Source organism: Ambystoma mexicanum, chromosome 4q, assembly GCF_040938575.1.
Source record: "Ambystoma mexicanum isolate Mex_15411 chromosome 4q, UKY_AmexF1_1, whole genome shotgun sequence".
Taxonomy (NCBI): Eukaryota; Metazoa; Chordata; class Amphibia; order Caudata; family Ambystomatidae; genus Ambystoma; species Ambystoma mexicanum.
The window spans coordinates 498,718,259-498,744,995 of record NC_090928.1 but is presented as its reverse complement, the minus strand read 5'-3'; positions in this window follow the sequence as shown (position 1 = coordinate 498,744,995).

Sequence of the window (26,737 nt, the reverse complement as noted above, 5' to 3'; positions counted from 1 at the left end):
TCTTTCGTTCCAGTGGTCGACTCTGCTTTCCAAGTCCCAGAGACCTGCTTTTAAACAGTTTTCCCCCATTCATTCCAGCCTGGCTGTCACTCACACAGCAGGGTGGCTGTCGTTGCCGGACAGCCAGCCAGCCAATCACGCCAGAGTGCATTCAGGTCTCCTAGGAGACTAAGCACACGGAGTTTCGGGCACCTCCCTCACATCCTGTCCACCCCAGACACTGAGGCGCAAGAGGAGGGCTTCAGCACTGAAACCCGCCAAAGGACAATGAACAAAGGGACCAAACCTGGTTAAACACAAGAAGGACCTTTCCTAAAAGAAACGGCGAAAAAAGTCGACCGGAGTCTGTTTTTACAGATACTTCTTGGGCGCCATCTTGAAAAACATGACTGACCTGATTTTTTGCTACCATTGTTCGCGGTCTGGTAAAATCATGGTAGTTTGATCTAAACCACTGCCACCAGCCATGGTAGGAAAGGGTAACATTTCACTGTTACATGAGTGTTTTGACTCAGGGGATGCTAGGCAACCCCTCCAGTACTCTATAGGAAGATAGTGTGTGCTGGATCAGTAAATATAAAGAGACTAGTAAAGTCAATTTAACTTTACATGCTCTGGAGACAATAGTCAGTCCCAGAGAAAGTGTTTAAACCTTGGGGAGTCTGAAAGACACCCCTTTGCCACTACACTGAAGGGGTTGTGTGACACAAAGAAAAAGATGATGCCTATGGAGTTGTTTTAAAACACCATAACCAAAGAACACAAAAGTAAAACACACATCAAAATACATGGAAGAGTGGGAAAAAAAGGCTCACACTCTTCCCAGGTAGAAAAATCAAATCCTAGAAATCCAGCAAAGTTGCTGGGGGTCTCAAAAGGTAAGGGAAATTAGCACATTTTGAGAATTCTCCCTAAACACAGAGGAGGAACAAAGCCTCATGGACAAGGAAGTAGGAGAGTTTCTAAAGAAAATGGCGATAAGGCCAGCGGAGCAGGTGGCGCAACGCTTCCTAAGCAATGTCTTACTGGTGAAACAGAAGCAAAAGGTCAGGCCGGTGATAATCTCACACAATTTAACGCCTTTCTCGTGTACCGACACTGCAAGATGGAGGAAATCCATCTCTTCAGGGACATTTTGCAGAAACGGCACTGGCTAACCTGCATAGATTTGAGGGATGCCTATCTAGCAGTACCCATTCCTGAGATGCACCAGCAATTTTTAGAATTCCTCTGGTGATGGCAAAGGTGAGAGTTTATGTGTCTCCCTTTTCGGACTAACTTCAGCACATTGGTGCTTCACAAAGCTACTCAGGAGTCAGACTGATTTTATACATCGAGGATATTTGTCTCATGGCACAGGATCCGATGCGGCTACCAGAGCAAATGGTCCCAATGACGAGTCTCCTAGAGAAACTGGGGTTTCTCATCAATTGGGAGAAATCCGAGACCAGGCCACAGCAGAGAATGGAGTTCCTGCGGTTTATCACAGACTCAAAGCTGGGGCACTGTCTCTGTCCCTGTAGAAAATGAACAACCCTTTGAAACATCACAGTATTGACTTTCCATTAAAGACTAAACTTTACTTGACAGTCTTATGTTTGCTCAATCACCTCTTCTGTTTAAAAGTTCTTTTAACTAACTGATCAATTTCCCATCAATCATATGTCATAACAAGTTGCATTTGTCAGTAATTTTACAGTCACTTATCTAAGAAGGAATCTGCTGAACCTCCAAGGGAACCTGACAGCAGGTGCGGACACTAAACAGGCAGACAACACACGGTGGATCCCTGCTGGAGTTGGAGGCGGTTCATTACAGGTTTTGTTCTTCGCTATACCCTGTTCGAGATGGAGTCATTCATTAGGAAGCTACAGCGAGACAGTGAAAGAAAGAGGAATTGGGCATGAGGAATTGTGAGGTGATAGGACCATAACTCTGTGATTCATGGACTAGGACAAGTGTCATGTCTGAGGGCAATAGAGTTTCAAACTGCAAAGACTACATTGACACATAAAATGTGTTTTTCTTTGATTTTTGTTTAATGTTTTTTTTCTTTTTAAGATTGCTGCTTGAGTTTTAATAAAGAAGAGTATGCATAATACGAGCCTCTGTGTCTTTAATAGAATCATGACTTTCCTGAAAGAAAGTATTGACAATCTGGACTCTACCACAGTACCAACTGCCTCAATGGAGTTTACCATCAGACAGCATTTCAGGCTAGTCCCTTTTTTCTGGCAATGTATTCCATATCGTGTCATGGAGTGCCCCCTACATTATTATAATTTTTTTTTTTATTTGTATTGGATAATAAAATCATCCTTTCAAATTTTTACATCATCGTAATTTCATTACTATACACATTTATGACATCATACATGTCAAAATTCATACTATTCAAAACATAATTCATACTATTCATAATTCATACAAGTATAAGTCATAATTCATAATTCATGCAAGGAAAACACCAAATAAAATTTCAACAGCACAAAGCAATCCCCCTCTAAAATCAAGGATCAATCAAAATGATATTATATCCGGAAAAATGGTCAATAAAAAATGAATGATTGCAATACGAACCGTTAGCTTTCCATTATTAAATAAAAGGTGCCACACTGCCTCTGGTTCCATGTTACTACATGAACTTACAAATTATTTACTAAGTGTCTACTCCTCAGCTCTAGGTTAGGGCACTTAGTTAAAACATGTTCTAAATTTTCCTTGCTGAATTTGTTACTACAGAAGCGACAATATTCCAAATCTCTGGAAATCATCCTTCTTCTCACCAGGATTTCACGTGTTGGCCACAGATTCAGCGTGAACCTTTGGTATAGGTTACGCATTTGAGGGTTAGGGAATTTGGAGAGATAGTCTGCCATACTTTGAAAATGCTTATGTACAAATGGATTGGACTTAAAGTCAATATATCGAAAACATAATTCTAAACATATATCGAAAACTATAATTCCGATTTACAATCCAATCATTTTGATATATTTTGGCTTTTGCTCGATCAGGATTCTCAAGCAATAAATCCAATGTTATTGATGCATCAGCCAACGCGTGCAATACATATTCACACCATTCTTTGGTAAAAACCTGATCACGAGCAAGCAGATGTTTTGCCATAATTCCCAAAAGATTCAAGGTTTTTAGACCTAAAATGCTCTTTCTCAGTGTGGCAGCCATTTTCCACTTCACTTGTACTTCGAGGGATAATAAGCCCAATTCATGCCTAATCAATGGCAGCGGGACGGATTTTGGTAACATCAGTAGCTCTTTCCAAAACCGTGATTCACATTTTTGCCAGCTTATGCTTGCCACAATTAGACACCCAGTTCCATATAACGTAGGGATTATCTTTTGTTGGTAAAAAGTCATTATATGACTTATAGTAAATTTCCCAAATTTCCCTTTTAACATTTTCGCTTGTTGCATTAGCGTCTGAAGTTTATTATATCTCTCAAGTTCATTAATTTTATTTGACACTGGGACTGCAAAAATTAGACCCAAGTATCGATACTGCTCTACCTTAGAAAGACTTCTGTTTTGTAGCTGCCACTTGCAATTTTTGACTTTAGTCTTAGGATGTGGACGACAAACCATAATCTGTGTTTTAGGTAAATTAATGATTAGATTGTTTTTCATCACAAAGTCATTCAACTTATCAAACAACCGCTGCAACCCTGCTGGAGTTTGGGATAAGAGAATAAGATCATCCGCATACAATAAGGGCGAGATTTTTTCTGTCCCTAATTTTGGTTGGTCACATTTCAGAGATCTTATCTCCGTGCCTAATTCTAACAAGAAAAAGTTAAAGACTGATGAGGCCAATATACAACCTTGTTTTACCCCCGGAATGTTTTCAATTTGTCAGACAGTTTTCCATCCAAGGTTAATCTTACTTGTACTGTGGTGTTATTGTGAAAGCGCATAATCAGCAACCGTAAAGACTGAGGGGAATTGTGTTGTACTAGTTTTTGATACAAGATGTTCCTATCAATCGAATCAAAAGCAGATTGAAAGTCTATGTACGCTATATACAGCACTTGGTTCTTTTTAGCATATTTATTTTTTAGCATATTTAGTGCCATAAGATTTGGGATTGTACCCGACCCAGCTGCAAAGCCCGTTTGAAAGGGGTCATGTAGCTCATTCTTCAATGTCCATTCTCTGAAGTCTCTCAACACCAATCTTGTAAAAATCTTGCCAGGCGCATCAAGTAACGCAATGGGTCTATAACTTGACGGGCTCGAGCGGTCACCTTTTTTATATATAGGGACCAACAAAGTATGCGTCCAGGAGGCAGGCAAGGATTGATTCATATTGATTAACTTGAATATTTCAAAGAGTATCCTGGCCCATAGCTCAGGATGCTTTTTGAAGGTCCTATTTGATAACCCATCAGGTCCACAGGCACCTGAGTTACTGATTTTATTTAAGACGAATTTAATATCTTCCAGATCATACTTTTGGAAAAAAGGACCCAGATCCTGCGGAATAGACATTATCGAGTTGGAAGGGGCTGCATAATACTCCAATATATGGGCACACCACACCTGCTCGGTAACATTATTTGCTTGCATGATGTTTTGTGAGTAATGCGTTGACTTACTCAATAAGGCCCAGATTTGTGCTAGGGTTTTCGACTGTATTTTCGCCAGCATATTTTCACCATCCTGCTGCAGTCTAAGTCCTCTAGTAGCTCTGAGCCAATTTGTATATGTTGTTTTAATATGGGTCAACGCAAGTCCTCTTTCCTTCAAGGTCAAACAATTAACTGCCCTTATTTGACGCCGATACTCAGCCTTCCTTGCTCTGGTGGCAGCATCATACACATGTATCTGGGGACGATCTAGGTGATCCCTACACCCTCCTTTGCCTCTTCCGTCGGCTTGAAGGTATTGTAACATGTCAGCATAACACGACTGCAAATTATTCCCTCCTGTACACATTTGACTTTCAAGTTGATCTTTGAGCCATTTTAACGATCTTTCCGACCATCATAGCCTATTACCATTATTATTTACAACAAGATTTACTCTCATTAGATTTTTTTGTCCGGTCGTTGGTTCGCCACTGACTGTCCATTGCATCACAAGTTGGTTGTGATCACTCTGTGTATTTTCCACAATGCAAAACTTATTGATCCCCTCAAACATATTCATATTCACATAAATAAAGTCAATTATGGAAACACTACCACCACGATGCCAAGTTGGATGAGGGGGAATATCGGAAGGAAAAGCACCATTCAACAGTATCAAATTATTTGATGAGACAATTCAGCCCATTTATTCAGTCTTGGATTATACTTTAAGGGCTGGTCATTGGTGCAATCCAAATTAAAATCTCCAGCAATTATAATTCGTGAAATTGATGAGTCCATTGCAATAAGACTACAAATGATTTGATAAAGGACCCGTCCGATATTCCCACTGGATTCCAGTAGACATTTATCAGGCCATACGATTCATTGTTGACTTTTACTTTAACCAGTTGGAGAAATTCATTTGGCGTTTCCCATGCCTACGCGCAGATCCCCCCTTTAGATTTAATGGCTATGAGTAGGCCAGACGTCGGTCTTCCGTGCAAAGCCTGTGATGCAGGATTTAAAAAAAGATCAAAGCCATCCCACACAGGTACCGACATTAGCCATGTTTCCTGTAACATAATTATGCCGAATTGCACTAGATCATTGTTGTCATTATTTAACAGATGGACAAAGCCCCTTGTATTCCAACTAATTAATGCCAGATTTTTATTTGCGGCTGATCGTACTAGTTAGGCTCGATCTTTTCTTTGATTACAATTACAATTACACACTTCACCCTGTTTAGTATTTCTTTTCCGTGAGGCAAGGTTAGAACCATTGAGATTGTAATTCAGCAGTACCTCATTTTTGATTTCGACATTTGCAGTTGTTTCAGTGAATACTGTAAATCCCAACAATGTCAAATCAGTTTTAGCAAGCCAGATTGTATTTTGCACCAACCTCGAATTCATCCATATTCTTACACATTGGCGATTCCCTTTGTCCGGGAATTCCTCAGCTCCAAGTCTGTGGAACAAATGTCCTCAAGACTTGGTATATCCGAGAATATGGCTAAAATAGCTCTTCTATTCAGTTCATATTGCACTGCCGGAGAGGCGTTACAAGACAGCGTCAATGAATAATTTGCCAGCGATTTTCTCTTAATGGTTGCGGGTTTAGTCGCCGACCCAACTTTTGTAAACGCTGCCATTGAGGGCATGGAACTTCTTTGTCTGCCACCGGTACTCAAAGCATTTTGTATAATGTTTAAAAATTCTGGTGTAACCTGTGAGATCAAGGAATTCTGAGGTATTACAGGACTTATGTACTCTTTGGCCTTTTGGCAGATTTCTGTATTTACCATATGGTTCTCTCCCAGTCCCAAAGGCGAATTATTTAACTCTATTGTTGTAGGTATGTTTATGGGTGGGACAAAATTTGTTTCCACCCTTTGTTCTTTAAAACTAACACTTTTAATCTTTTTACATGAGGGCATAGGCTCCGGCTTAACCATGTTAAACACCAAATTGCTACTCATGTAGGCATCTACCGCCTTTCTTATCTCCTGGCGATGGAAATCTCTTATATTGAGGCCCGGCACAGTGGTTCTCACTTCCCCAGAATTAGAGGATTTCTCAACTGGAGCTTTATCCCTCTTGGACCCAGTCCGGAGATTCTGATCTGTTACCTCATCAACCAGAGCATCAAGGGGGGCATGTGCTAGTACTGGTTGCAATTAACCACTTCCCGTTCGATCAACCTTTGAGTAAGTACGCATGTGATATTTTTTTGCAATAGCTTGAGCAGTTGTGATTGTATTGTTAGTTGGAATGCTTAACTTTTTGATAAATGTTCGTATTTTAGCCCCCTTCTTATTTGCTGGCATTGGTTGATTCTTTGGTAGCTTTTTACTCATATGGTTACTCTGCTTTGTACCACTTTTTGCCTGTTTGGTGAAGACTGTATAGGCAACTTTGTCTTCCTTCATCACAGTGTCACTAGCGAATCGCCTCCCTACAACTTCATTCTCTGTACACTTACCCTCCTGCGTAGCTATTTTGTCAGGCACATTACATTTCAACACCTCACCTATAATACAATCCATTTATGGGATAAGTTTGTATCCCGCCCCAACACCCATGTTCCCTGCTATTGAACATGTAGTTAGATCAGGGCGCGTTATACTTGGATTATCACTTTTCAATTTCAATTTGTGCATAGCTTTCTTTTGCCATAAAAGCAAATGCTCAATTTGAAGGGCTTGCTTACGGACCTGTTCAGCCTAGGTATCATATAATTTAAACAGCACAGCAAATGAAAATTGAGTAGCTTTTAGCACAATTTCCATGAGTACAACACTATTTGGGACCTGGTTGCCTATTTCTATTTTCTGCAATGGTTCCACATCATTGGGTACTGTTGGTTCCTGCCCTACCTCCCCACAGCTTGGTGCCTCCTCATCTACACACACATATGGAGTAACACATTTCCTCGGAGTTGGAGCACAATATGACATATTTACACTCGAATAACCAGAACCAATAGTAGAAAACATATCAGGTGTTTTCGATAAATTATCTGTGAGCAATTGTGCAGAAAACCCAGAATTAAGCAAGTTCTAATCAATTATGGCATCATCTTTTTCACCACCATCCACTACCACTTTAGAGGCATTATCAACGGCTGTACATTGCACCGAATTCAGCAAACTAGTGTCCGTTATTGAAATATTCAGATTTGCCATTATGGTCCTCGGGACTGTGCCCAATGTGATGTTTTTTTTACTTACATTTGTTTCCTGCTGTTGTGGTTTACCATGATTACCATTTCTCCTAGACAAGGCATCAATCACATTTACATTGGAGTCATTAATAGTAATTGGCTGAGTACCTACACCCGCCCCCCCCGGCCAAGGGCGGTTGGATCCTTGGCGGTAATGGATCTTTGCAGAATTTTCTAATATCCGTCCCATGACTTAAGACGGTTTTCACCTTATTTGCCTTTCGCAAAACCTTTGGCGTGGATGTATTACTTAAATGACAGTTTATGACATTATTACTCGTCTGACTTGCCACACACGGTGCGCTAAGCGGACATATGCCCTTTGGCATGCCTGCCGTCAAAGACATGACCATGAAACCACATGCACCCTCACCCGCGCAAGTCAAGAAAAATTAAAGGATGGACGAAATACACCTCTCCCACCTCTCCGCTCCACTCTGCTCCGAGGCAAAGAGGGAACGATGGGCCTGACGGAACTTGCTCGGAGCGTTCCAATCTATTACAGAAATCCCAAATCAATAATCACATAGGCTTGGGGATAGGCACCTCGCACCGAGAACCGCAAACAGCCAACAGTACTTAGCTTGTACTTTGTGGTGCGCGGCGCGGGTGCGCCAAGGTGCCGGTATTTATTGGAGGAGGCGGATCGTTGCACAAAACCAAGGGCGGGGCCAACCTCCCAAACACACACCCTAGGAAATAAATAAATAAATAAATAAATAAATAAGGGGTTTTAGATATATGACTTCAAAAAAATAAGAAAATTAATTCTCAGTTTTAACCCATCCTAAGGCTATACAGATTTCAATGGGCTCCAAGTATGGATATGATTGCGGGCACACAGTTTTCAAATGGGCTCCTAATATAAATGGCAATGCGGCCACACAGTTTTCAATGGACTCCACTATGAGCCCTACGTGCAAGTACAAAAGTCACCTCCTACTTCCTGAATGGAGTGTCTCCAGCAAAGATGTCCTCCAGGGCTGAAATAAACAGCACGCCACGAGTGCCGATCCGGATTCAATACATCTGAAATGCGTAGGCAATCAGAAACGTTAGTCCAGGATAGTGTCACGAACAGCCAACAGTACTTAGCTTGTACTTTGCGGTGCCTGTCAACAGAGCTGCCAAGTGTCCCTAAAATCGTGGGAGTCTCCAGCAAAAGGAGGCGGACACCTGCACTCTCGTATTTGAGCAGGATTTTCTTTCTACATCTGCAAAGATCTTCAGCTGTGCCTCAGACAGTCCCTTTGTTTGTGGCAACACTGAGTTGAAGTAAGTAACACACTGCTGAACACAGCACTCAACAGCACATGCTGGTCTGACTGGGGCTAAGCTGTGTCCTGTACACCTCGACTGCTGAATTTCCAGCTGATCTCAGTGGCAACTTTGGATAAAGAGGGATAAATGGTATAGATAAGATGATCATGTGTGTAAATTCAGCACAGGTGGTGTGCGAGAGGCTACACAGCCCATGTGATGGTCTGACATGCATATTCTGGCACACAAACATGACTGTAGTGTCTGACAGGACATATTCTTGCTTTGCTTCTAAATATGATTAGAAACCACATCCTGCAGTCTCATATGAAGCACAGTTTAGGGTTTCTAAGCCAGTACTTTCGTTTTTTAATGTTACATAAGTAAAGGAGAGGACCTTGCAATTCGCTTATTGATTTCATGTGCAAGTTCATCACTACCAGGTCGGTGCTGCGGGCCCCGGTCAATGTCAAGAGATAGGCTTCATGGAGGGACTACTTCACCTTAATGTCTACTTTCCTTAAGCCTCAGCCTGAGGAAAATCCAGACACTTCCCAACAGACTGGTCCCTCTGAATGTCGCTGTGGCTCATATGTCTCACACTCTACACGACCTCTATTGTCCTTCAAAGGCATGCATGAAATAGACAACTGCCCTCAGGGCCACAGCTTTATGGAAGAAATGGCAGCAATTATATGGCTTTTCCCCTAGTCCATGTTGGCAAGAGAGTAACAATATTCTTATACTGCAGGCCCATGTGAAATATAGCTTTCTCTTAAAATCTATGTATCATATGTTTGTCCTTCTGTAGGTCATAGATGTGTGTGATGTGTTGCATTTTGATAAGTTGTTCATTTTGTGAGGCCCATTGCTTCCAAGTCACATTTTACATGTTACTATGTGGGATCTCAGCAGTGGGACAAAGAATAGAAGAAAAGCATGACAGGGTTTAGTTAAAAACAATATTTCCAGAGACACATGGGCTAGATGGAGCCTGGGGTCCCTGGTATATTAAACAGGCCAGGCATTTCAGGAGCCACATAAGGAAAGAAGGAAGGCCCTTTACCCTGGAATAGGGGGTGCAGAGAGTGGGGGCTCCCAAAGCATTGATACGAACAGAAATGCGACATTCACAAATAGAGTGTGAGGTGTTCCTTGGTCTGTTGTGGTGTCGTCATGTCCACCTTTACATTTTTCATCATCCTAACATGATCGTGATGGACCCAAAACCCCTACTGCCAATTTTCCAAGGGTCATTTCTTCGCACACCACTCCCATTAGAGCACTTGATTGCAACTGTCAGATTACATGGTAACTGTCCATTTCGATGCAGTGGCTGGCAACCCCATGGACTACCTGCTGGGTTATCCAGGTCTTCGGGCGTCGACATCGGAGGCAGTGGAAGTTGAGGCAAAAGCTCTGGTTAGCATGGTCAGATCGATGACTCCTCTAAAATATTTATCACTTTGATTGTCCTGCTGCTTTTTCAATTCGTTTTCAGGTGTGTGCCCATCTTGATTGTCCTGCTCCTGTTTACATTTGTTTTTAGCTGTGTGCATAACCTGCTTTTCATGAGAATGTGTTAACAAATCCACCCCTCTGTACTCTGTCTAGTCTGCTACCGGTTCCCTCACCCTTCCTCAGTCCCATTGTCCCTCTGTGCTGTTATTCCCCTCAGCCATACACCCACTACGTCCCCTTCCTCTGCGTGTTCACTGTTTTTCTGTGCATATTACCTCCCCCAGCTCCCATTGTTTTTCTCCCAGTCTTGTTCCCTGCCTCCCCCCCTCTACCTTCTGCTCTCGCTGGGCCTCTGTGGCCTCAGCCTGGTTAAGTGTACCTCACTCTCTGCAGTTTGCTACGGCGCTATCTATCTCTCCTATCTTCTCAAACTGCTTCTCTATCTCTTATCCTTCACCCCTTACTAAGTCTGTCAGGAAGAACCTCAAGAAAGACATACTGAGCTCTAACCCAGGCCTTCCAATTACAGGCACCTATGTCATTTCCTCTGCCAGAGAGACTCTCATAGACATACTCTGTTGTTCCCTCACCCGTCCTATGGACTCTCCATATGATTGCTCTTCTCTCTCCTTTCTCTTCTTTGCCCATCAATGGTGGCACCCGCTGCAAGGTCATTCTTGCCCTCTCCACCTCCAGGGACATCATCATGTCTACTGCAATGGTACCATCATGGTCCAGGGTCCTCAAACCAATCTTCTACTCTTTCATAGGCTCCTCCCTCGCCTTATCAACCTCCCTCCACCTTTTGCACCAGCTCCTTTAGCTGCCCTGGCTCCCATGCCAGCTGTGCCCACCTTGGCTCCCTTGCCACCTCCTAACCACCATTCTACCCTCGCCATGGCTTTCTTGCCACCACCCCACACATTGACAATCCCATCTGCCTTCTCCTCTTGGGTGAACCAGTCACCCACTAACACTGTATCTGGGGCTCCCTTGCCCCCTGTGGTGCCTCCCGCACCGGCTCCCTCCTCACCCATTATGGTCCCGTCTCCCTTACCGGCCTTGGCTCCTCTGCCCCCTTCTACCTCTGTCCCTCAGGTACTATCGTTACTTAGGAGGGCCCACTGTCCCCTGCTCCCCCCATAAGTCTTTCACTGATTGCAAGCTGCTCCACATTGCCATGGTAAGCACTCGCTCAGCTGTCAAACACTCCTCTGACATCTGCAACCTCCTTGAACTCCTGGATTGTGATGTTCTTGCCATCACTGAAACCTGGTTCAAGGATTGCTCTGTCACAAGCTTTGACACACTTCTCCCAGAAGGCTACACAATACTCTCTCTTCCTAGACCAAACAGACCAGGTGGGGGAGTAGCATTGATCTTCCCTGAGTGTATCCCTGTGTCTGTCATTCCCACTCAGGCCTACTCATCCTTTGAGTGCCTGTTCTGCAGGCTGTCCCTCTCTCCAAGCTCTTCACTGCTGCTGTCCACCTTCTATCAGCCACCTGGTCAGCCCTCCCTCTTCCTTTCGTAATGGGCTGACCTGGCCTCCTCTCTCCTTTCCTCCTCTTCTCATCTCCTCCTACTGGGTGATCCCAACATCCATCTCGACTCACCTGATTCCTTAAGACCTTTATGCAACCTTTGCGACTCTCCCTTTCTTTCCATCTTACCGTCTGGCCCAACGCACAGCGCTGGCCACACCCTGGATGCTCTCTTCTCAACTGACATTCCGCTATCTATCCCTCTCACTACTTCTCTCTCCTGGACTGATCATTTTCTCCTCTCTTCTCACTTGAAGCTCTCTTCTCCCATTGCATAGGTAAGCCCGGCACTGCCTCCCGTCTACAAGGTCATCTGACCCATGAAAAGAGTCTCAGTAGCTGCCTGTCCTTCCACAAACATGACTGATGCCAATACATAGATGGCACATAGTATAGCCATGCCAGAATTGTCAACTTGCCTCAGATGGAAGTTGAATACTCCTGACCATGAGCCATGTACAATGCATGTCAGATGACATTTCATGGAATTCACTATTAGAAAACACACATGTGTCACAGGGTGCAACAGCGCTAGGGTGTTGTAATACAGTGAGGGCAGGCATACGGATTCAGTAATGCTAGGTCACATTGACTTCACGCAAGTGAATAGGCATATTGAAGGGGGCAACAGGGTTTAGAAGTGTGTGGGTGCAGTGCAGTAAATGGGTATGAATAAAAACAACTATGAATAAAAGCACAGATCCAGTAATGCAATGTTGTGGCCTGATGGCAGTGTAAGGGTAAGTGCCGTCATAATGTGTAAAGTGTTGGTAGTGGGTTGTAGGGATACAGTAAACCCCACCCCCAAGGGCGGGGGTGGCTGGGAGGCAGTGCATGGGTTAAAATGGTTGCTCAGAGTACCGTGTCGTAGCAGACAGTGTGGGCAGGTGGCAAGTGCATTCTCTCAGTCACCTGGGACTACAACAGGGGAGAGGAGGACAGAAAGCACAACACATGAGGAAGCATCAGAAGTGCCTGCAGACCCGGAGAAGCTACACCTCCAGTTACATAGAGGCAGGGAGGCTGTACCAGAGGGAGGCCCCAGCTCAACACAGATGTGAACCACAAACTAATTTCCATGCGGAGCAACTGACCCTGAGGGAGTAAGAAAGGGATGATCAAAGACCATGAGAAGGAAGTAAATACTGGAGGTGGAGTTGAAGGAATTGCTGGCCCAGGACCCATAGGGACTTGCTAAGAATGCACAGGGTTCAGGAATGAACAGTCATAGCCACTGTGAGCCTGTGCCATCATCACAGTCCTAGGGAGATACCTTGCACCAAGCCTAAAGGACTTTTCACACAGTCCAGGACTGCCAGAGTTGCAGAGGGAAGAGTGTAGAATCATAGAAATCCTGGTAAAGCCTGTCGCAGTAGTCCATCATAGGAATTACCATTCCTCTGGAGACAGTGAGCTGCTGGGGGATGGAGAGGAAAGGAAGAATGCCTGTGAGGATGAGCAACTTGCAGGGTGACCTCACAGAGACGTCAGTCATGTGATGATAGAAGGCGACTGTTGAGTGGAAGATCATCACAGGCTATCCGCGACCACAGGTTGGAGCAAGAATAGGGCCAAGAAAGGCTGGACAGAGAGTGTCATGGAAGGAGGGAGCAGGTGTGGTGATGAGGATTGCCTCTGTGTGCAGCATATGGTTTGTATGCAGTCTGCATGATAACAAGCACGTATCAGTCCAACATCACATGGGTCACACATGGCAGTCATTACAATGTAGCCTGAACTGGCAGACATAACACATCACCCAAGCAACATACACATGGCCTGTACACACACGCATCACCACTCACCGGACATTCCCTCATACATTGGCAGGTCTCCCACGCCTTGGATCTGCTCCACTCCAATGAAATCACTAGTGATCTCCTCATGTCCAGTGAGTTCATCGTCCTCTGGTGGTGACCCACTGTCAGTCACCAGAGTAGAGGCAAACTTTGAAGCCAGCTTGTCTTTTGCTCGGTGTTGGAAGTCATTCCAATGCTTCACAACATCACCAGCTGTGCGCCTCTCATAGCCCAAGACGCTAATACAGTCAGCGAGGCACTGCCAGGGGGTCATACGCTGAGCAGGTGTATGTGTGCTCCCTGCCTGCACCAGCATGTCACGGCCATGTTCCAACATGTAGTCCACGAGTATCTTCAGTTCCTCATCACAGAAACTCCTCATTCTCGATGTGTGGGACTCCTGTGCTGTGTCTGGGGTCTTAGCCTGTACTGCTGGAGCATGCTTCTGCTTCTTGTGAGGTGGTGCCGACCCTGAGTGGCATGTACTGCTCTGGTCAGTAGGGGCTGGAGTACAGGTGGACTGGCCTATGGAATCAGCTACCAATGTAACTGCAGAAGGTCAGCTTGCAGGTATCAGTAGCTGGGTGCTGTTGCCAGGACTCACGCCACACGTGCTTGGCCTTAGTGACAAGGGACTTGGCCCCTGAGTCACACTGGGCCAGGACCAATCCTGGCTGGGTGACCCTGAGACAGGGTGCCGGTTGCTACAGCTGCCCTTGCAGCTTCAAGACCCTGGCCGGTGTGAACAGCAGATGACACCGCTGCTCCAGATCCCCGGGTGCCAGTGCCTGGAACTTGCACCGCACGTGTCTTGGCCTTCGGGACATGGAAATCGGCCATTGAGTCACCCTGTCCCTGTGCCGGGACCACTACCGTCCGGGCTGGCTGACCCTGAGCCTGGGTAGTGATAGCAGCAGCTGCCCCTGCAGCTTCCACACTCTGGACAGCAGATGGCACTGCTTGTCCAGGACCACGGGTGCTGGGTATGTCAGCAGCTGCTGCATCTCCCTGGCCCGGTTGGGTGTGGGGCATAGTTCTCCCTGCATGGTCCTGCACACCTTGCCCACGTGGACCACCTTGGCCACCTTGGCCACCCTGGCCACGTCACCCACCTTGGCCACCTCTGGCAAGTCGCCACATTTGCCTCCCTTCCCACTTGTTGCCCTCCCAGTCATGGCACTGATGGACTAGCGCAATGGGAGGTGCAGCCAACAAATGACCTGGGAAATTGGAGTGAGGGGCCAGGGTATGTGATGGAAAACGTACCACTATGCTCCAGAAAAGCTCTATGTGACCCCTGGTGAAAAAATAACAGGTTGCGCAATGCTCAGGCACCCGAAAAACAAAAATCAACGTGTACGTGACCCCTCGGTAGCCCACCTTGAGTAAAAAACAGCCTGCAGTACACTGTGTCACCCAGCAACACAAAAAATGTGTACGCGAGGAACACATAGGCTACTATGACCTCGAAAATGGTGTACGCGTCCCACAGGGACAACCACAGTGGGAAAAATGTGTGCACGACTCACTGTCTGTCTCGTAGAATGAAAAAAATCACACGTGTGTCTGTGCGTAGGCAACTCCTGCGCCAAAACAAGAAGTATGCACTGCCACAGTAGTGAACTATTTGCGTGTGAACCCACAAAAATATGAAGTTTACGCATCCGCCCCACGAAAAGCATATACAGTGCGCTGATGTCCTACCCAGACCTTTAACCCGATACTGAATGACAACGCTCAACGTCCAGCGCATGTCACGTAACTTACGAGCTTAGGGCCTTTCCTCTGATTACACACTAACGTGCTGTTTACGCATGTGCGGAGTCACTCTGTTTCCGGCTGGCCACGCAAAAGAATATGGAAAACCCACGCTCCTGCCTACAAGGCCATTTACCTGCCTCCAACTGCCCAAGCTGCCTCCTACGAGACATCTGCTGATGCCAGCCCACTCTGTGTGCCTGCTGCCCACATGCCCTGCATTTTGGTGCCTGCTCATCAGCCATTGCCAGTGATCCTGTCATTGTGACCACCTCTGCTGATCCTGAAGACTCCTGACTGCCATTCCATCGCTCCACAGCCCAGCCCCAGGACCACCTTGCCCACCCACACCTGCCTCAGGGGTTGCCTTGTCTGACACCACACCATCTGAGGCAAGTGGCAACCCCCTGGCAGAGAGCCAGAGGGCTGTCAGCTTCTCACCCAGGGAAGTTGGCATCCTGGTAGAGCAAGTCCTGGGGCATCATGATGCCCTCTTCCACGGCCCATCACAAGTTGGCAATGAAGGACGGAAGAAGATCTAGGGGGACATAGTGGGTGCCATCAATGTAGAGGGGCTGGCACCCCGCCACTACCATCATGTCCACAAGTGCTGGGAAGACTTCAAGTCCAGGACCCACAACAAGGCCCGGTGCCTCATTAAGGCTGATGATGATCGAGTGAGGTGCCGGGGCCGGTTGACCACCGACGAGATGTGGGTCCTGGGGCCTACCCAGTGCTGTACCCCCAGGTCTTGGAGTTGGTGCTCCTTCTGGAGTCGAATGGTTCATGTGTTCTTGTCCACCATTGAGCATGTGCATGTTGACATGTGGCTGGAGTGTGCACCTTGGCCTTATGTCTGGCATGCCTCCTGTACAGATGTCTGTGTGCATGTCCCTGACAGTGCTGCATGAGAGTCCATTCAAGCGTGTCCCACATCACTGGTGTCTGTGTTGCGCACCGGCATGTAACGATGCGCACATGTTTGCATACCTGTGTCTGGTCTGGGGCATGTGAGAGGTGTGACGCATAGGTGCTTATGTCATCATCATGGACATGCATGGTGTACATGTGCGTGTGTCTGAGTAGTGAGTGTGTAACTGCCCAACACTCCGCACGTATGTTACTTGAGTTCTTGATTTGTGATTGCCTCACGCTGCCAATTTTCCCTTGAGTGCACTGTGACGTGATAGCTCCATGGCCTGCCTCATGACTGTCAGGTGATGTGTGTGAATGAGATGTGTATGTCCCATGATGTGTGTGAGCTGAATACAGAATTATGATCTTGTGTCAGTGCCTTGTCCATGGATGTGAATGTCTGTTGTGAATGATAGAAATGTTTGTGAATGTGTCTGAATGGCACTTCCCTGTGTGTAGTGGAGGGTTATGATGGTTGTGACCTTTGACAGTACCACTGATGTACATTTGCATTGTGACAAACACACATACACACATATGTTCAGTAGCCTGATGTTTGTGTTCTATGTTTCCCTATCCACAGTGACGATGGAAGAAGAGGGCGGAGAAGGCGCTGTGGAGCACCGCAGCAGAGATGCCTCCACCAGGCACAGACGCAGGGCCCAGTCCTCCTCCCAGGTACCGTCATCTTCCGGGAGCGAGGAGACTGGTGCCGCGTCCATGACAATGGCCTCAGCTGCTGAGGGGAGGCCCAAGAGGGTGAAGTTGGTCGTGTGCACCTCAGCAGTGGGAGGGACAGATGAACCCACACAGGGGCAATCCTATGCAGAAGACAGTGGGGAGTCATCCAGGTTGGTGGTGGTGGAGGAGGAGGAGGAGGCCATATCAGCCCAGCACATGGGGCCCAGCAGGGGTGATGAGGTAGGTGTGAGTGGTGCAGTCCAGGATCAGGGGCCGGAGGCAGTGCAGGTCACCGTGTAGGGGCATGTGACTGATCTTGTCCCTGGAACTGCGACTGCCCCAGTATGCACCTGCGGGCATGCCTCAGGCCGGACCCCTCCGCAGGTGGCGGATGTATCCACGCAAACAGATCCTCCACTACCTGTGGATGAATCAATTTGTTACAGGGTGGAACCGTTGCTAGCCGTTGCTAGCCGGTATTGCGAGGCGTACAGGCACCATTTGTGATGATGTGCAGGCTTCCAATCGGGGGGTTGCACATCATCACGATGAGGTCTATCGCCTCATTAACTGGCTAGCTCAGTTCCTGGTCACAAATCTGGTACATGTGCTGGCCACTGCTGCAAACCCCTCTTCCTTTTCCTCCTCTGTGCGCCAGTCCTCCTCACTGCCGTCTTTCGGCCCAGATACCACCAGGGCCCCCTATGTACCTGTCCCAACCCCGGCGGCCTGTCTGGTGGAGATCACATCCCTGCCACAGTCGGGAGTCGAAGGAGGATCAGCAGAGGTTGTCAATGCAGCTACAGGAGCTATGGCAAGGGAGGAAGTGCAGGCACCAAGAAGGAGGGCACGTGCATGACAGCCCCGGGTTGTATCATCATCCCGGAGGCTGTCCTTGTGGCGCAGGCACCAGGCATTTTGGCAGCAGCAGTCTCAGGAAAGGAGGCAACAGGACTCGGGGCGTTCATCATCAGAGGGGCAGGTATCGGCCATCGGGCAGGAGACAAACGTGGACCTTACGACAAGGATGTCTTCCGTGTTGGAGCGTTTGGACTGCCGAAAAGGGTAAGAGCGGCAGCGGGCACAGGAGAAGCAACTCACCATGGCCAGGGCGGGGAATTCACTGCGTCGGGCAGAGAGGCGGGTGGAGGTCCTCGAGGAGACTCGCAGGGAGTTTGAGAGGAGCATGAAGGAGTCCCTGCAATCCCTCGAGGGCGAAGCCGAGGCCCGCCTACTGGAAGTGGACGCAGTGTTCGATGACGCCCTGGTGGAGACTATGAGAGAGCATGGTGAGGAGATGGACTAGCCTGCTGCCTTTGTATATAGTTCTTTGGGAGTAGGTTTCATTTGTTTTTTTCTTTTTATTTGGAGTTCCTGGACTTTGCTCTGCATCTTGTATATAGTTATTTTTGTATTGTATTTTTAGGATTTTTCTACATGTTTTGGGACCATGGACCCTGGATCGTTGTAAATATTTGGATTTTAATTTGGAATGGTTTTCACATGATATGTGATTTCATTTGCACATACATTAATGGACAAGGACCACATTTTTGACTCTTTCATTTTTTACATCACATTGATTTTGGTTTTCACTTTATTTTGATTTTTCATTTGGTTCATGCATGTTTAATTTGTTGTTTTTACTGTGGGTGACTTAGATACATGTTTTTTTAATATAATTTTTTGACATTGAAATCGAAGTGGTATCTGGTCTCAATGGTTTAGTGCATGTTTCACTCCTCCTTGACGCATTTGCGTGTCCCTGCTGTTCACCAATGTTGTTCATGTGTGTGCACATGCATGCATGTGTGATGTTAAGATTCACATAACATAGGGACTTTGACTAATGGATGGGTGTTGAGGTGCACCAGGGGGATGCAGCGTGTGGTGGCATTTTAGTTTGCATGTGCTGCAAGGTTGTATGTATGTTGGTCCAATGTGTTTTGGGGTGGGGGGCGGGGACATGTGGCAGGGCCTGCCTGCAGGTTGCCGTCACTGGTGGGGGGTGGGGACATGAGGCGGGGCCTGCCTGCAGGTTGCTGTCACTGGTGGGGACATGTGGCGGAGCCTGCCTGCAGGTTGCCGTCTCTGTTGGGGGGTGGGAACATGAGGCGGGGCCTGCCTGTCGGTTGCCGTCACTGGTGGGGGATGGGGACATGAGGCGGGGCCTGCCTGCAGGTTGCCATCACAGGTGGGGGCATGAGGCGGGGCCTGCCTGCAGGGTATGGTCACGGGTGAAGGGGTGCCTGTGTGGTGTGGGCTGCCTGCGGGGTATGTTCATGGGTGATGGTGCTGTCCCATGTGGTGTGGGCTACCTGCGGAGTATGTTCACTAGTGATGGTGTGGGTTCCATGTAGTGTGGACTGCCTGCGGGGTATGGTCATGGGTGATGGTGGGGGTCCCATGTGGTGTGGGCTGTCTGCAGGGTGCGGTGATGGGGGAGCCCATGTGGTGTGGGCTGCCTGCGGTGTATGTTCACAGGTGATGGTGGGGGTCCCATGTGGTGAGGGCTGCCTGCGGGGTATGGTCGTGGGTGATGGTGGGGGTTCCATGTGGTGTGGGCTGCCTGCAGGGTGTGGTCACAGGTGATGGGTTGGCCATGTGGTGTGGGCTGCCTGCAGGGTATGTTCACGGGTGATGGTGGAGATCCCATTTGGTGTAGGCTGCCTGCGGGGTGTGGTCACGGGTGATGGGGGGCCATGTGGTATGGGCTGCCTGCGGGGTATGGTCCACTGCTGGGGTCTGGCTGTCCCGTGAGGAGGCGTCTGCTTCCAGGGGAGTTGTGCATGTATCACAGGGTACACGCAGGCCTTTCCACGTGATTTGGCAGGTGCGAGCGGGGTACGCAATTTCGCTGGGGCGCAGACAGGGTACACGCGGGCCTTCCCATGTGATTTAGCGAGTGGGGTACATGATTTTGCTGGGGTGTGGATGGGGTACGTGCGGGCCTTCCCACACGATTTGGCTGGTGCTAGCGGGGTACGCGATTTTTCTGGGGTGCGGACGGGGTACGCATGGGCCTTTTCACGCGATTTGGCTGGTGCAAGCGGGTTACGCTCTGATTTTTCATGCAATTACAATGGGGGGATGTGTGCTGGGTCACGGATGGTGCGGGGCGTTGCGCTGTATTGGGCATTTCACTGTCTTTTCCCTACGCATGGGGATGTGTTGGGGCGTTGCTGGCGCTACTTGATGTTCATTGCGCCACGGTTACTGATGCCTCAGAAAATCCATGAATACGCGTGCCGTGCAAATGCTGGTTTGTGCCACAGCTGGTGCACGCATGGCACATGCTCCTTCTCGGCGTGCAGCGCTTGTGCTGCTTCTGCGCTGGATTCTATGAATTGGGCCCTAAATCTGAAGATTTAGCAACATTTGTAAATTATGTTTTCATGATCGTGTATATACTCTGATATATAAGTTATACATATTATCAGTAGGATATGGTTGTACTGTATCACAGTTTGTACAGCCAAGTGTGAAACGCATGAATTAATGTACAAACACACACACTTTAATATTGCGAGCATACTGTTTTGGAAAACATGTACACAATACATGATTGACATTTAAAGCATTACACAGTAACAGGTTTTGGATTGAACTGTTTTTTACATTTAGTATTATGCAAGAAAAGCACAAGATGCAAAAACTTTCAGTAAATTGTTTCTATCCTACAAACTTTCAGAATTGTACATGCAGTTTGTTTTAAGATGTAACTTAAAATATGAAAATGAGCAGCTTTGAACCATGTAGGACTTCACATTAGAGGTAGAATTTGAACTTCAATATCGTGAGACATAATGTTGCAGTGGTTAATGGAGCTGTGCACTATAATAGGAGGTCATGAGTTCGAATATTTCTTAGAGCCTTATAATTTTATTTTTTTTAAAAGGGAATAAAATTGGCGTTTCGTATTTTTATTTTTAAAAAAGGAGGATTATAATTTGAAAAACGAAGAGACAGATTTACCGTGACACGTGAAACCTTTTTTTGGGTCATGGCATGTGACACCTGCTAGTGGCACGTGTCACTTGTAGTGGTGACATGCAGTGGCACGTGTCACTGGCATATGACACATGCCATATTCGGTTCCAACCCCTACTGTCAGCGTGGGCTTGGAGCAATAAGCTCCATTTGAGGCGGGCTGGTATTTGTGGGAACCAGTTAAGGATGTGAGGGGGTCCTGGTGCAGGTGGCAGCACGTTCAAGGGGAGGACTTGTCCCCGGGGCCCTTCTGGGGCTCTTAAGCGCACTTGTTCACTGAGGGGTTCCCAGTTCACCTCGGTGCCTTATTTGACTAAGGAGAGAAATGTCACCATAAACGCTTACCACCAGAACCACAACAACTTCTCTCCTTGATTTAGCAGCTGCTTTCTGTCGGGTTTTTTTAATGTGTTATTATTATTTTAATTATGGGAGAGACCGTGCTGAGTGTCCTGACAATTCGCAGATAGTTGGAATCCGTTACGGAGAGAAGGGGCGCCACGGTGGCAGGCCCACGCTTTGGGTTCTGTGGTTCGGGCAACCCGTGGCCTTCCCGAGCAGCGCGCCACATCTGCGTCATGGGGGCAGCGGCCACAGTAGCCGATGGCTGGCGTGTGGCCCGGGCACCGCGCGGATACCTTTTCTAATGCAAATAGCCCGGCGTGCGGTGGGGCCATACACAGCTCTGTGGCAAGCGGCGTGTGCAGTGCACGGGGCTCCGGTTACCCACATTCAAAGCGTCCTGCGCAGCTCAGCCGGGGCCAACCACGTGGCGCCCTATTCCCACTAGCAGAGGCGCCGCACCTCACTGCTGGCGACGCGGACATACACACGGGCGAACCCACACATGTGCAGAGCATGTCAATGAAAGCAAGGACTGGGCAGCCGCAGACAGCGGCCGCTGTAAGAATGCTGCCTTATTAGTATTTTCAGCGAAAGTGTCGCGGTCTTTATTTAAAACCTTATTGCTAAACCTATCCTTAGAGATGGTATCGCTATATATCATGTTAAACCCGTATTATTCAACGTATGATGACGATGATGACAACGATTAAAGAAGTTCACGTCTTTGTTTACGTGGCTGTTTTTCATTTAAAGCGCCCAAATGTCTGACGCATTAGTTCAAAGGTCAATGAAGATTGCCGTTCCCGATATATAATGTAACTCGAAATGGACGCGTTTGCAGCGGTTCACTTCACACCGAAAACCCTTGAAAGTGGCGGCCACGTCAGCATTGCCACTCTGCGAAGCTCCGAGGAGCCGTGGCCACCTGCTTGCCCGCCTGCCCTCGTGGCCTGTTCAAGGGGGAAAGCCACGAGCGAGGAGAGGCAGGAGAGGGGCATTTGGAAGCCACTGTCCGCGCATACGCCGTGTCTGCGCGTATCTCGCTGTGAGGTATGAACGCGGTACACCGCGTTGCAACTGCGCGACCGCCCGGCGAGACGTTTTGGCAGTCAAGGGGGGAGTCCTTCTGAAATGTCTGCCGCAGATGGCAGACGCCTAATTGCGTATTTTTACTGGTCAAAATAATTGTTGAAATGTGAGCAGCGGAAAACAAAACTCTAATTACCACCTTTAAGACAGGTAGAAGCTCTCGGGCAGGTAAGTCGTCAGTCAGCCTGGCCCTCAAACGCCGTAGGTCTTCAGGAAATCAGGCCGGGTTCCTAATTGTTCTTAGGTGCAATCAGAAAAAAGAAACGTCACTGGACATGTGTGATGCATAGAACACGAGCGCTATCATCACATGCGTGCAAGATTAATGTATGTTTTATGAGATTTACTTAGAATCTGTTTTTTGTAACATCCAAAACGTGCAAATACGTGTAGATATTTTTGATGACGTACTTAGGCAAAACAAAGGTGCATTTATATACATGCAGAGCTTCTATGAAAATGGTTTTAAACTGATGGATGCTTATGAACAAACATGTGAATTGCGTTCGTATATCTAGAAGAATTAATATATTTCCCAAGGGATGTATGCCTAATGGTAGCTCGGCGGGTCAATGTCACGGGTGAAAATGTTTATTGTGAGATAGCTCAGCGAGCTAATCAATCGCGTGTCTCGGAGATGTGTGAGCAACCTGCAATCAATGCTCAAGTCCAGCAGGGAGTACTCAGTCCTTCGTCCTTCCGAGGTCCAATTATTCAGCATATTTGAGCCGGGCATGATCACGTGACCATATTAGAAATGTATGCTGTTTTGTTTTTTAAGAGGCGGCACTATGTCCGTTGAAATATGAATCGCAGACATAACACGTTTCTGCTGATGTATGAATTGCATTATTTAGGATGCTGCTGTGCCTGATTTACAAAAACGTTTTACAGTGGCACACCCCCACTGCAAAACGCCTTGCACACCAGGCCCACGTGTTACAAAGGCGCTGTCAGGAGGCGTTATCGGAGTGCGTCCTCACAAGGAATAACGCTAAACACCCTCTTACGAAATGTCAAGAAGGCTCTGGTTTACTTTAAGGTTCCTGCAGACAAATGTCAACAGCAGGACATGTTGCTTCCCTTTCCTGAAACAGTCGTGTTTACTTTCTGAAAGCGCGCGCTACGCGTTCCCTGGTCTTTACTCGACGTATTTGCGGCATTTCATGTTGCCATTTCACGTCATGGAAAACGTCACGTCCCGTTCAGCAGAACCCCTTTGCTTCGGTCATATTTGATATTTATAATATATGTTTAACAAACAGTTTTTGCTATTATACAATGTCTACATAGTACGTCAAACAAATGCAAACGCATACACAAAAACAAGCGTCTGCGAGAAATGTCCTGTGCGTAGTTGATGGTAAATGACATCACGTTACTGATTTCCTCATTAAATCCCACCTGATCCAATATTATGCCGGCGCCCTATGAAACCCCTCATTATTCTATGGCCTTCAATACCAGATCCTGTGTGTTGTTTTTTGTCCTCCTTGTGTCGTGACTTCACAAAATCAACGGAATCGCTCATACACACAGAAATCTACGACCTGCCTGGACACGGCCAATTGGGAATTTTGCTTGACACCGCCCTCGAACTCTTTCCCTTTGGTTATTTGACTGATCTCAATTCTGAGTGCAATAAAGGTGGCCAGGTGGGAGTGGACAGGCTACCCGATGCCTCCATCTTCCCGCCGTTAGGATTTCCCAGGCATGTCACTGGTGAGCTGGGGGGGGGAAGAGAGAAAGGCGCTGGGAAAGCAACTGCAGACCTCTGTGGCACCTATGTGTGAGATGCCAGGGGCAGGGAGAAGGCAGCGCTGGAAGGGGGTCATAAAAAGGTGCCGGCATGGCAAATTACACTTCCGGATTTGGAACTGAAAGGGCTTCCCTGTCCCCACACGCAGGCTCACAGAAAACACAACTCACGCACACACCACAGAGATCATACGCAGGCCCGCTGATACTCTGCTAGAAACCACAGCACATTGCGCATCCGCCGAACTCACCACGCCCAAAGATAGCACAACCAGTCATGCATTAAACATGCACACCACGCATACTCTCACCCATCTCTCCACTGCACACGCTCATACCACGCACTCACCCGTCAGACACATCGCACGCCGCTGACACGCATCGTTCTAAACAGCCCGCGTGTCTCTGACGCCGAGTCGCACACATGCCCACCCAGAATCTGTGTGGACTGAGTGCAGGGCTCGTCGTCTGTTGGGAGTGCAGGTGCTGCTGCAGGAGATGCTGCCGGCGGTGGAAGGCCAGTGTGCGCAGCGTGTTTACAATGAGGGTGGCCTCGGAACATCACTTAAACAATCAATGGCGGCTCGGGTTACACAGCCCGGCTCCCTAAATGAGGCTGATAAGGGCAGGTTAGACACCTGAGATAAACTCCGATGCGGCCCAGATAGCCGCGCCGCGCTGCCTTATCTTCCGCCGGATTTAATTGCCTCGCCGCGGCTATTGTGCAGGAGAAAGGAGCGCGACCAAGAGGACGGGGCTTAGCGGCCTCAGATCCAATGCGGAAAAGTGCGGGGCTGACTAGAGGCAGAGGCGGGGGTGATGGCATCACGGGGGAGGCGTGCGGAGTCGCGCCCGCTTTAATATTTATAATGTTTGCGCGACCGTGTCTCGGAAGGGCGTTTGTCTCTGGAAGAGTCCGCGAATTTCTGGCTCATACCCTGTCAGCTCCGAAGGGATGCATGTAGGAGGCCGCCTGTCCGTATATGCGGGGGATATTCCCTGTTGCCCTCCTGTACAGTTCCATACCTTTTACGACTGCCCACACAATGCCCATGCCTGCCCTCGTGCACGAAGGCGCTAAGCCTGTCGAGAAGGAATACGAGTATTCCTTAGTGACCCCGCAGCCCAGCTCTCTTGACCCGATAGAAGAGGCAAACACATCTGTGACCGAGGGAGCGCGGGAGAGGGCGGTCGTTCATGTTCATAATATATTCACGGCTGTAGGTACACAGCACATAGGTTTTATTTATTTTTTAGTGAAGAAAGCAGTCATTAAACAGTAGTAATGGCGCCATACCCAACACCTTACACACAGAGAAAGTGCTCTTCTTGAGTGCAGGAGTGGGGGAGGCCTTCAATGCGTTCATATATATCTCAGGTCGCATGTATCGGTCCTTAACACTTCGGGGGCTACTACGCACGTTTAAAACAAGAGATACTGGTCTAACTGTAATAAACACAAAGGGGGTTCGTGCATTTTAAACCTAGCTCTTTAGAAAAGAAACCGTGTCAGTTGTTCAAAGGGACACTTAGGCCCCTACCCACCTGCACAGCCGCCAGGGCAGTTAATCCGCCAGCTGTAAACCCGCAACTGCCCCACTGACTGCTTACCCATTCCCGCTGAGGGTATTATGGGATGCCCATGTCTCCCGTGCTGGTTGGGCCTGTTCAGGACAAGTCTCCTCGCAGGTTGGGCGTGCACCTTGTGCTACCTGCATTTATGACTGAGGCAGAGACCACATATGAGCCATTTGCGGAGGGAGGGCTCAATTCAGAGGTCCATGTCAAATTAGAAAAGTGTTGTTCTGTGCAGGGACAAAACACTTTTCATAAAACAGCCACATTCTGTAAAAGAAAAGAAAAGAATGCGGAGTTCTACTGACATCAAAGGTTCACTTCTTGCATGACCCTAATTCATGGCCGGAGAAAGGGCCTTAGTGACTCGCATTAATGCAGTTTGCACACTGCACGGTCATTCTCCTTGCAGAGCCCTAATTTTGCATTTGAAAAAACAAGAGTCGAAATACGGCAACAGTGACTGTGGGGTGTTTTTGACGTACACTGCAAATGTTTTTCTTGAATAAGTTAGCCGTTTCCCGGATAGCAGTACCAATGATCTGATACGCTGAAAGTTCAGCGCCATTTTGGTAACTCGCCAACATGGCAGACTTTTAGAAACGCTCGCAGTGACCCTCGAGCCCGCGCTGCACCCGCAATGATAGAGCTGAGCAGCTGGAAAGCGCAACAGTCCACCTCCAATCTTCTGAATGCTGGTGCCGGGAACTGGAGGCGAGAAGCTCGGCTTTCCACACATATCTCCA